This window comes from Lonchura striata, chromosome 3, assembly GCF_046129695.1.
Source record: "Lonchura striata isolate bLonStr1 chromosome 3, bLonStr1.mat, whole genome shotgun sequence".
Classification (NCBI taxonomy): Eukaryota; Metazoa; Chordata; class Aves; order Passeriformes; family Estrildidae; genus Lonchura; species Lonchura striata.
The window spans coordinates 46,977,751-46,990,489 of NC_134605.1; the positions used below are offsets into that span (position 1 = coordinate 46,977,751).

The following is a 12,739-nucleotide window of genomic DNA, read 5'->3' on the forward strand; positions in this document are numbered from 1 at the left end:
AGGATATCAGGTTTATTATGGATGGTGAAAGGTCTTTCTTGGAGCTGCCAGATGCAGCACGTGGCAAGGCCTGAGGGGATGGGGGGGGAGACAAGGGGTAGAGAGGATGCTCTAGGAGAAGGTGGAAGTTCCAAGAGAGGGGAAGTTGCAAGAGAGCGGGGATTCCAAGAGAGCGTCTGGCTCCTCAGGGACTCTTTATCAGGGGGCTTCGATGTGGGCTGGAACAAGACTTTGGGCCAATGGGGTCACAGGCACTTGATGTTTTAGGGTAGGGTTACAGGTGTGGGATGAAACATATATTTTGGGAGTTGAGATGGAGCAGTCCATTTGACTTTTGGACTTATCTGTAGGTACGGGCATTGTCCAACCAGTAGGGGAGATTGTTTTCATCCTGGCTATACTATTGTAAATCTTTTGCTAGGCAATTATATTTATTTATCCTTCCCAACATCTCCCCCGTTCTGATGAACAACTGAAGATATTAAATATTGACTTAATCACTATTTTCTGCACACTCTGAGGTATACATGGTATTGCTTCTAAGACTATATTTATTACTATTGGAATAATCAAACTTACTTTACAGAGTTCCTTAGCTAAGGTGCAAAGCTCTAACCATCAAATAAATTGTTCAGCTAAGATGGATCATCTGTTATCAAATCACTGATTATGGTAGAGGTGGCATTTACTTCTTTACTGAGCCAACATCCTAACTTGCTTGACTGCTTTAGTGTAATGGAAGAACTTAACTGAGGTAACATTATCAAAACCTTCTGGAAAAGGTCCTCTAATTAAACAGGTTGAAAAAGGTTTGTTAGGGCTTGTGTCAGATAGATGGTACCAGAGCCTGCAGACTGGGCTAAAGCAACCCAGACATTTGTCTTTGGTTGACTTACAGGTAAAACTTCAATAAAAAACTAAAACAAAAGAATAAAAGCAGCATGCAGTCTGTGTGTTAACTGACCTTGGGCCTCACATCACTGCAGGCGTCATTAACCTTCAGCTCGTCACACTAAAGTCTCCATGCCCATGGAACTATTAAAGCTTCCAGAGTTCTAGCTGAACAGGGAATATGAAATGGACCATCAGCACTGGTTTTTGCATTGATTTTAGGTGGCTTGTGCACTCACCATCACACCAATGGATTTTTAACCAAATGGAATCAGACAGTTTAGACATTAGAACTGAAAATGATTATAAAATACTTCTGCATTTCTTCCTTAATATCAAACTTTATAGCTATGCTTAAAGGTAAGTGCAAGATGAATAAACATCCCTTAAGAGTCTTTAGTATGGTAATACACTGGATTCCTTTGAATTTAAATCAGTGTGCTCTGCAAACCCTACTAACATTGACCACATTTGATTTTGAATTATGCCGATTACTCTGAGATGCCTCAGTGCATGGGAATAATTTTCAGGCATCTCTTAGACTGTCTTTAGCACTGAAAAGCCAAGACCAGGGAATGTACTAAAACCTCCTGTTTAATTTTCATACTATACATCTACATTCTGAGCACATCTAGAATACATTTTTATTTCGGGTCTTCAACCTTGAACTACAAAAGGTGAGCTACATTGTTGTCTCTGTACAGAAAGACTCTGAGTTGTTTCAGCAGGAAGCCCAGACTGAATAAAATACAGTTCTTCTGGAGTTTTCAAGCTTCAGAGGTTAGATTTTTCCAGCTAATCAACTAGCAGCAATGGCAGAAATGCTTTGGCCACTGAAACAGTTCAGAATTGTGTTGCAGTAGGAAGTTGCTCTGTGGTCTTACACACTTCCAGAGACATTTCTTTTCCTACTTTTTGATCTATATGTGCATGCTGATTGCTTTTCTGTCTGGCTCATGAGGACTGTAGTTTGGTACCTGGTTGGTGTGCACAAGTTGCAACTTTATAGCATCACTTAGTGCCTTTTGGAAGCAGCTCTGCCTTTATGAAAAATACAGTACTTTGCAACAGTCAAATGGGCAAATTCTTTGTGAATTCCCCTCATAATCTTATGATACAATATAAGCAGAATTTAGTAATAAAATGCATGCTGAACTTGGCTTCAACATAAAGGAGAGCTCCTGGATGGGCCTTCAAATTAGAAGAGGATCTATATTGGATTTATTTGGCCTTTTGTTTTTTATTCTTTGAGATTTTTGGGGGTTTTTAAAGAATTCTCAAACACACGTCTAGATTCCCATTTTTCATGTCATCAAGACAGCCTATCTTCTGCCTTTGTTGATACCAAATAACCTCTTGCTTTACAAATTCCATTTCAGAGGAACATATTTCTCCTTTTACTCTCATTAAATGGGAATAAAACACTTGTATATTTCTCTCTAGGTGCACATAAAGGAAAACTGTGGTCTCTAAACAAAACTGATATGTAAAATAATCTTCTCTCTACTGATCTTTCCTGCTCTTCCATCTCAAATTACAAATTAAAAATTCAATAACCCATATGTGTTCATATAAAATTACAATATTTTAAAACTTTAAAAACCAAAAAATTAAACCAATGTTTTGCTGAACTTTGATGAAAGTTAAGCTTGGCCTAAATACTGCTTTTAGAGTACATATTTATTTTTGGTTGTTTGATTTTGTTTGTTAGGACTTACTGTGTGCTGATATTATATAAACACATCTAAGTTATTCTATTATTTTAGCTAGAAAGCATCAAGAATCAAGAGGGAGCAAACAACTCTGGGATAAGAAACACCAGTAAACATTCTCAGATGTCAGTAGTGAGTGTCAGCAAAACAAAATTGGCATGAGCACAGTGTTCAAAAAATACTTCTGTAGGCTGGTGCTGGTACATCATTATTTTGCTGGATCCATACTTGTGCAAGAATCCAGCATGTTCCTTTTCCTTGGATATTATTCAAAATAATCTGCTCTTTATTAAAAACATAGAAATATTAAAAAGAAAGTAAACTTTACAAAACTATGTGGTGTGCCTGGACAACTTGCCATCAGAAAGTGTTTCAAGACGCAAAGTTATATTTTCCTAGATTTTGCATGGCATGGCAAACATGATGAAACTACTTATAGAATGTTCCATGCACTGTTTACAATAGGTCCTCTTTATTTATTTGGTTTTATAATCAGTGCAGAGTTTACAAATAGTATTATCTCTTAATACTCTTATTTATGATCATATATTGTTACCTTTTTTTTTTTTTTTTTGTTAAACAAAGTGCAAAGGGCAAGGAATTACCATTGTAATCAACAATCCTAATTTTCAATTTTTTTAAATAATTCATCTTACTTAGCATGGGAAATTCATATTTTCCTTTGCCTAGAAAATTCAGGACATGATTATATAAGTGAGTATATGCAATATACTAATCTATGGTAGGTTTCTCAAGTAATACTTATGTTTATATTGAAAGCTTATTTCACTAAAACCAAAAAGCATTGCTTTATATGGAAAAAAGAGAAAGCCAAAACTTAGGTCGTGAACTTATTTATTATCTGTAATAAGAAAGTTTAAAATTCCCTAATCTTAGGATTTATCAAATTATATTTAAAATGTTCCAAATGCTACAATTAATCTTAAAACCTTCAAAACTGCATCTATTGGTGTTCTTTCAGTTACAGCTGAACTGATTTAGATCCATATATATATTTTCAAATGCATGTTTTTGATGGTAACTTATTTATGGATCATTCATAATTAATTCTGTATTTTTTTGTTTCAATCACAGGGGTGGAAAATATGTAATTATCAGGACCAAATTATTGTCTGACCAACTATTTTATAATCACTGAATAATTTCAAAGGCCATAATAAAATAACATTGCCTATTTTATTATTTCGCTAAATACAATATATCAAATATAGGTATACAACATATTTCCTGCCTCAAAGTTAAAATTATATAAAATAGTTGCTTTTGAGTTTTAATTTAGGTTCTTTTATTATCTTTTGGCAAGACCATAAACTTTAGAAATTTCAAGACTTAACCAGCTATTTTCTACAGGACACTGACTGTTGAAAAATGCATTTTTGGCTGCTATACTTTCTTAGGAGAGCTTAAGCTGTAAACTTAGCACCTTCTACAGTATATGGGAAATGGCACTAAAAAGCCATCACAATGTGTGAGACTCTTCCTAAGAAGAACTACTCAGAACATGCTGAGTAGTGAGGTGGGATCTGTAGCACGTCTCTCATGCAAGATAAAGGGAGGGAAACATAAAGGAAAGCAACATCTTCACTCATGAGTTTTCTGCTGTGTTCACTCTGCAGCCTTTGGCACTCACTGCAGTCGGATGAAAAAAACTATCTTTTCAATACAAGTTTGAGGTCAATCTTTTGCTTGAAGAGAACACATTCTTCCTGCTCCCAAAGGGTGTCCCAGCACAGGTCTGAAGCACAATTGTTGCATTTTCCCCAGCAGTGCTGCCAGCAGAGCCCTGCATTGCCAAAGCACCAGTGCTCAGCAGTGCTCACAGATCTAAAGGATTTTGCAGAGAGGAAGGGGCCCCCCTCCTTCCTGGATAACTTGAATATTTTCATGCAAATGAAAAGATCTGCAGTTTGTATCATCTGTTCTATTCTGCATCTGTCTTGGCAGCTCCTCTGAAATCCTGACCCCAGGGAAAGGTGTTAGAGAAAGCCAAAGAAAGGGTTCTGTGCTTCTCCCTCTCTACATGTCTTGGAAGGCTAGGATTTTTAGGAGGAAATTGTATGTGTTTTTGAGTAGTTCGTGTTTTCCTTTCTTTTAGGGCATCATTTTTAACTAAGTAGCACATAATCGAGCAAAGTTATTGAACCCTGTGTAGTGTCTTTATACTCAGTGTTATTTTAGTAGTCAAGTGTGATTTTAATAACTGCAAACTATTAATGCCAAAATATTAATGGATTTAAAGGATTTTGTCCTCTGAGGTCTTCAGGAGAATAATTTAAAGGGTTTATTTTTCCTTGAGGACTTTTTTTTTTTTTTCCTGAAAGCTTTTAATTTTCAAATATCAGTGTTTTCTACTTTTTTGTACACTTGAAGGGATTTTGTCAGCTCTCAGTGAAAATTAAGATCTTTTCAAATGACCTGATTATCCTTCTACAACATTGTTGATCTAGAGAAGGAAGAGGAGTGGGAGTGACAGCAGCATAAAATATGAGACAGGGCGGAAAGATGTTGACTAAAATCCTGTGACTAAGGCTTCACAATAAATGAGTTTGAATTCCTTCAATAAATTATATCTAAACCTCACTTGAAATCTCAGTAAATAGGATGGAAGTTTTGTTTAGGGAATTGTCAATATTTCACTTATTTGGCTTCCCAAAAAAGTCTGCTGTTTCTGCAGACTTTTAAGATTGATGATACTTTAGCCTGTCAGATCCCCAGGGAGCATTTCAGAAATTAATTCTGCCTCCATCCACCTGCCTGTGGCAGAAGGGCTTTTGCTCAAACCTGAGAGAGAGATTTCTTTATATACTGGGACTTGACCTTTTCAGTTGTTTAAACTCATGGCTTGGTTAGAGATGCATCTTTTTTTCTGAGCAACCTACGTTTGCTGCAAGTCGCAAGGATTTTTCCCTGCACACTATTTATGAGAAATGCTTTCTTCTTGAGGAATAATGTGCTTCCCACCTCTCAGGTTAGACTGAAGCTGCTCTCAGCAACTTTCACCAATCTGTAGAAAATCAAAGGCTCCTTCTTACTTGACATAGATAGCATGTGAATGTGGTGAGGGCATCCCCAGCCCAGAGCTGCTGTGCCCTGGCAGCTCTCCTGGAAGGAGCAGTTTCAGCAGCACCTCTTCCTCTGCCCCAGCTTAGCCCTATGCTGTGTCCCTGCTCTTGCACCCACCTTGTGTGAGACCACAGGAGGCTGCAAAGGGCTGATCAGGCTCAATGTGAATTGCTCCGGGCCTCAGGGGTGGGGGACTGCAGCCACTTTTGCTTCAATTCAACTGCTCCATGTTTGGGGCTGCATCTACTCTAGGTACCCTCCTGAAAGTGCAGTCCCTCTCCTCTCCCACATTTGTGTTTCTCAAGACCCTTCTTGATCCTTTCTGCACAAGGAAATAATTTGAATGCAGTTGTACTGCTGGCATTTACTCTTCTACCTGCTTGTGTTCCCTAAACTGGGTTATAAAATCTGAAGCTTCCCTTTTCCTAGAGATTGTATCTGAATTTACATTTTTACAGTGTTTAAGTTCTATTTCTTTCATTTAAGTGACTTTTAGTTGCTCACAGTGTTTTAATCACTGGGCAAGGGCTACTTCTTAAACTGCCCTAAAATCTTCCATGAAAAACTGATGGTTGAGGTGGCAGGTTGGAGCTTGGGGTGCATTCCTCATTGTAGATTTGTCCTACTCTTCCAACCTTAGGATCACATCACATTTCTTCTTCAGGAGGGCACTGTTTTCACAGTCCCTCTGCATTCAGCTCTTCTGTGTGAGCCTGCGGCCCTTTTATTTTTCCCTGAAATACAACTGAAGATCAGCTCTCTAAGGCTTACATTATATTTAATGCCAACATCTAAAAGCAGGCTGGGATTCATTTTACATTTAAGTATGGACTGTACAATCCTACAAACAGTGATTAGTTTCCAGTTCACTCCTCTGGTTCACTCCTCTGGTGATGGTACAGTGACAAAGGTTAGTGACTTGAGGAAGCAGAAGCCCATGGTATCCTTAATTTAAATGAATTGTAACTGCTGTGCAGCCACACTAAACATTTATATTCTGAACCTGGAGAAAGCTGACAGACCAACCAATCTGCCACCAAAGAGAAGTTCCATTTTTACTTCCCTGTTTCCAAGATTCAAAGTAATGTGACATCTTTTGTCCCTTGTCTTTTTTTCTAAAAGTAGAGGTAGATATCCCTTGCACAGGACACATTGCACATCACAGCAATAAACTGATGTGCCACCATTTCTTTTCACACTCCAGAAAGAATCAAGCATCTTTTGGTCCTGACTGATGGGCTTGGATGAATGAACAAAGCTCTGGGTTGACCACTGATCTGGGCTTTCACAAGAACCATTATTTTATTATTGCATGGAATCCAGAGACAAGAGAGTAAAGAGTACATAGAGTAAAAGTGGTGGTATCTACATTGCACATGGCTGTGTCGCTAGGTTCAGAGTATTTCTATATTTCTGTGAATGACTATAATTCTTCAGTCTCCTGGATTGGATTTGGAGCCTGACTTGTATATTCAAAATCTGTGGCAGGATTTAAATTGTCTTAATTTTCAGTTTAAAAGAAGACTTATATTGTAAATGCAGGTGAACCCGGTGGGAAGAAATGATGATGTCTGACTCCAGTTCAGAAGGCTGAATGATTTCTTTATTACAACTGTACTATAATACATTAATATAATATAATATTATTTAAAGGAGATACTAAAACTACCTACCTACTTTTTCTAACTACCTAACAACTTGTGACCCTCTTGTGAGAGTGCAGACACAGGTGTAATGAATTTGCCATCAGGCTCAAACAATCCTCACCAGAATCCAATTAAGCAATCACTCCAGGTAAACAATTCTCTAAACACGTTCTACATGGGAAAAACAAGGAGGAGAAATAGAAATAGTTTTATCTTTCTTTCCTCTGTGCTCATTTATGAAAAATCTTGAAAGAAAGAAGAATGTGCCTACCACAGACTTAGTGCTGACAGTGGATTTCATCAGCATTTTTGTGTTGGTTAGTAAGTATCTGCAGAACTACTGTGTGCTATAAGATTATTAATGAAAAATTATAAAGACTGAGTACTGGCCAGATTCCTCAGCAGAGACCGTGGAAGGATATTTCTTCATTTTGTGTCTCTGCCAAGAAGTGATTGTCTTTTTACCACAAACTCAGAGTTATGTGCAATAGTACCCACATTTGCATGTGACTCAGAATTAAGATCGTTTATGCTGTTTGGATTACTGGCTGTATTCAGGTTGATAGAAAGAAGTTGAATCTTTTATGACCTTCCAGCTGTTCCAGAAAGAGTCTACTTAACTGAACACTTTATTGTGGCATTTGCTGTGTTCTGAATTTATTCTTCATACTTGGCAGAGGGATTACTTCTTAAATAAAGGCAAATGTATCTTTTTATCCCTAATCACAGATGTTAGTAGTGCTGCAAGTGGTAATAAAGAGCAGAGATAGAATCACTTGTCTCTACACCAGTGCCAGGATAATCTTATTTTACTACTGCACCTTAGCACTTATAATAAGAATTCACTTCCTTTTAATTTATTCCAACATGACAAATGATTTAGCTGTATTGCAGTATATGTTTGGCTTTTTTTTTTTGCGAAATTTTATTTCTCATTAAATGATGGCAAAATGTTTATTTTTGTTTGTGTAATATTTCCATAAGGGTTGACACTAAAAACCTATGGTTGTATACCCAAAAGCTTAATTTTAATTTTGTGAAATACTGCTCATCATAACTTCTTAAAACAAAAACCAAAACCATATTTTTGTCCTGTGGTTACTTTTTGCTGACTTATAGATAATGTAGTTAATATAATACAAAAAAGTAACAATTGCCCCACTGTTGCTGATTGCAGCAGCAGGATATGAAAGTAATATTTGCTATCTTTTTCTATGTGAGCAGCATTAATGGATCCTAAAATGAAAACATTTTCCAAATGAAATAGCAGACGCAAAATGCTGCAGCTCAAAACGGGAATTGTCCAAAAGGTCAAATCAGGCATGGCTACATCCAGGAGCAGAAGCCTCATGGTTTTGCAGGAAGGTGCAGAAAATAGGTTTCACTACTTGCTTGATAATATATGTACTTCTGTATGTGCAAAACCTTCTTGAGATTTTTCTGGATTACTCACTCTTCTGAAAAATTTCATTGTTGATTCCGTAGGCATGCTGTGTTTGTCATTGATCCACAGGAATTCTTTTTTCTTGGATAATGTTTTCATTATTTTAGTAAATTAAATAGGTTGAAAAAAAATGAAAGAGTAAATAGAATTTTGTTTTCATATTGAGAACCTAAAGCTCATTTGGGAGATTTCTCTCTGGAGAGACTGTTTTGGAAGTTATGCCAATCCTTTCAAAATAATTGTAATAGTATTTGCATAAATATTATGCAGAATTGCTGAAAGGAGAACTCTGGATACGATAAATTTTACAGTACTCATTTACAAGGCTCAGGAACAGTAACACTGCATTTCTATACTAGTCAAGTTAATAGACATAGCAGTCTTAAGTTCATGGTTTGTTCCTCAGTCGTCCTTTTGGACCTGTCATATTTGCCATTTCTCTAACACATGCCTATCAGTACGCAGCCTCTGGATTAGACCTGAAGTAAGCTTATTTTTTTCAAGCCACTGGGTAATTCTGACTGCTTTGTCTGACGTTTTTAGTATTGTGCCATGGCAGCTGACCTATGTAACTCAGGGATTCCTCTATCACCAGCATCCTGAAAGATATCTTGGAGCATCCTTTCAGCATATGCCTGTCAAAGGTAAGAGAGGGAAATGCTTTCTGTGTATTAAAAATGTAATAACTGATATATGGAATTAGAGGATAAACTATTTTCGTTCTCAGTTTATGAAGGCTTTGAAAGAGCAGCTGTGTGGGCCTGTCATGGCATCAGTAGTTTTGTGTAGATAACATGCTATTCTCACTGCACTCTTCTTAAATCCTGATGGAAATTTGTGACAGGTTCTTCTTGAAATCTGTTACAGTACTAGGACTGTAATAATCTAATGTGGCAAAACTTTTGTCCTTGTATCAAGGGATTTTGCCTGTACAAAGTACTTAGTAGCAGCAGTATCTTCTTGGTGCTTTTATTTTAGCTCAAAGAGAAGCATTTTCTCTTACTGCAAATGCTGAAACAGACAGTCTGCTTCCCTTTATCATATTTAGTGTTGCACGAGGAGTAGATAATCCTCAATTCAAACCGATAAGCCTGAAAGGGATTTCAGCTGCTTGTTTCAGCAATAAATATTTTCCCCACCTGCTATAGTTTATCTTGCTCATGAGTTCTGTTAATGAACAGTTGTCAGTGTAACAGGAGGGTATATTTTTTTCCTTGCATGACAGACATTCTGTCTAGCTGACCCATCAGTGTGGTGCGACATACATCAAGAAAAATAAATTCTGATCAAGGCAAAAATATGGTTATGAATCATTCTCATACTGTGGAAAAAAAATTTCTGTCCTCAGTAAGAAACATCATTTCATACGCAAAATCAGCTTGGAGAAAACAGCATAAACACATGCTCTTAAATAGATATTGAGTCATCCAGGAAATTCACACATCAATCCTTTACAATTAAAGACTAAGGCAGTCAGTTAATGAACTGGCTTTTGCATTAAAGATCTTCTTATGTACCTGACATATATTTACGTCAAGAATGGGTTTCAAAACTTAGCATACAGTTTGCATAAATGACTACTGTTCTGGTGATAGCCTCTCTCAGATCAAAGGGCACTAGTTTTATACTACAAGACTGAGAACACTTCCTTTTACAGTTTTTTATCTTGTCTGTAACATGGGGGATGCAGATCATATTCTTAATACTTTGGTAGTTTCCATAGTAATCCTTGATTATAAATAAAAAAATATATGTTTTCTTTCTACCTGAAAGCCAAGTTTAATGTACAGTTCAGCAAGGAGAAAGCCTAAGTGATGCTGAATTTGCCAGCTACTACCCCAACCATTTCCATGGCTGTCTTCACTGCCTGATGGTTTTCATAACAATGGCTGGCAGGCTTTGGGTCTGCTATGAAACTTGTACTTCAGGCAAAGCATTCTTAAAGTACTCACTTCCTAAGATATACCATATTAAGCTTGTTACAAATATTTTCAAATGCTCCAGATTTTGCTTTCATTTACCTTTGTTAAAGCATAGACAGAAATCTCCAGTGAAAGTAGACCAAGACAGGCTTTTACATTAGGAGCATTATAAGGTACATTGCATTATGCCATTTGTGCTGATACAATTTTGTTAGATGAGAAAAACAGAGGAGAGAGGAAGAAAGACAAATTCATATCGAGTCAGAAGCACTAATACTTAATGGAATTGTTCTAAGCACCACATATTAAAAGAATAAATGATTTTTCATATAAAGAGCAACCACAATCTGGAATTTTTAGATCTCCCACTTACATGAGTAGTGCTTTTCCATTTGTTATAAAGAAAGATAATATTTTAAATAGTATTATTGGAAAAAAAGATTAATAAAGATGCTTCTGCAAGGTATTTCATTTGAGGAAGGCAAAAGGAAAGGAAATTTATTTGGTGGTTCAGTGGTTTGGTTGTGTTTTGTTTTTTTTTTTCTCTTCATTAGTTGTTTACTAGAGTAAACTATTTCAAAAAGAAAATGTAAGTTCAGTTCCTTTTCTGGCCTATCACCAAGGGGTGATCTGGGATTTTTTTCCCTCCAAAAACTGAGCAACATACTTACTGTCAGGACCAAATCACCTGAATGGTACCTGCATACACCTACCCTGTTCCAAAATCAGCATCTACACTCCCCACTGAGTAGCACATGATGCATATGCTCATGCAATAACCTTGTCAGGAAATGCAAAGTCTAATAAAATTTTTTCATCCTAGAATAAAATTATTTATGATGTGCATTCTCTAATGTTAAAAAACTGATTGCAATGAAGTGGCTCAGAGTATCTTTATTATATTGCCTATGAATTATGTTATTACAGCCAAAATTGTGAGCATAGGAATTCTTCCAAGGGCTCCATCCATTTCAACAAAAGAAACTGCAATTGTGTCAATAGCCTGGCTGCCCTGCCCACTGAATCCTCTTGATATTTCTGTATCTGAACCAAGATTTAGAAGGGAGATGTAATAGGAAAAAAAATTGAGGTCAGGATGGCAAAACATGTTCCTGTCTCTGCAGCCTGGTAAAATATGGCTAAAATAAACTTCAGATAATGTAACGTTTTTAAAATACATAGACAATAAAATCACCTAAGTCCTCAGCTTGTGTACTGTGGAGAAGCGCAGTGCTGTAACACAGCATCTAGCTACAGCTCTGTTTGCTGGTTCTTGTGGTCAGAGTGAGGACCTGTGTAGTTTTACAGAAATTATTTCATGTCTTCATTACTTGAACTGGAAGACAAGTCAGAACTTCCCAGACCCCATCTCAGTTCCTCTTCATTGGTGCTGAACTTTGCTCTGAATTCATGTGTGCTTGGCATTGTTTGTTTTCTCATTCCTCTGTGAAATTTCTGTCAGCTGCTTACAGTTTACTATTCCAGATAATTAGGTGACAGTCTAATAATTGATTTGTAGGTGCTTGCTAATTAAAGTTAATCATGTATGCACAGTTGTGATTTTTTCTCATTTCCAAGGAGTGTGATCACAGCCAATGAAAAGATTTCTGGAGGGAGTGATTCAGTGTGTGTGCATAATTTTCTTGAAAACCAAATAAACGCTTTTCAGTTTTCTAAATGCTGTAGATTTATCTACCAGTTGAGCTGAATATGCTGCCAGTGACTGAACAGATCAGTGTCTTAGGATATACCTTAGTTATTATACCAATATTAAACTGTAATTGAATCTAATGGAAACCTTGCCTTAGTGGGTAAAGCCTGGGACTGGGAATCCTCAGACAAATTCCCAGGAGCATCAAGCACACGTAATGCAAGCTTTGGTGATTTGAGAACTGGAATTTTTTTTCAAAAATATTTCAGTATCAGCCTCCTTATGTACATTCCTGTACCTGTTTTCATTCTTCATTCTCCAGCCCATAGTTTATCCTGTAGGTGTAAAGCATTGGAGAGTTGTAGTCTAATATTAGATAGTAAATGTCA

The 12,739-nt window shown here is 36.8% G+C and overlaps 1 protein-coding gene across 9 annotated transcripts in view; it reads left to right on the plus strand.

Moving 5' to 3' along the window:
• The window catches only part of CHRM3 (cholinergic receptor muscarinic 3), a 264,440-nt gene that overhangs the window by 149,642 nt on the left and 102,059 nt on the right, over positions 1-12,739 (plus strand). Inside the window, exon 5 of one of the 9 annotated variants that reach the window (XR_013339714.1) lies at positions 9,321-9,333. The exons of the other annotated variants lie outside the window; for them this stretch is intronic. The gene's annotated coding sequence lies outside the window, so the exon portion shown is untranslated. Of the gene's footprint in view, positions 1-9,320; positions 9,334-12,739 lie in introns of those variants that run through there. 9 annotated transcript variants of the gene reach the window in all.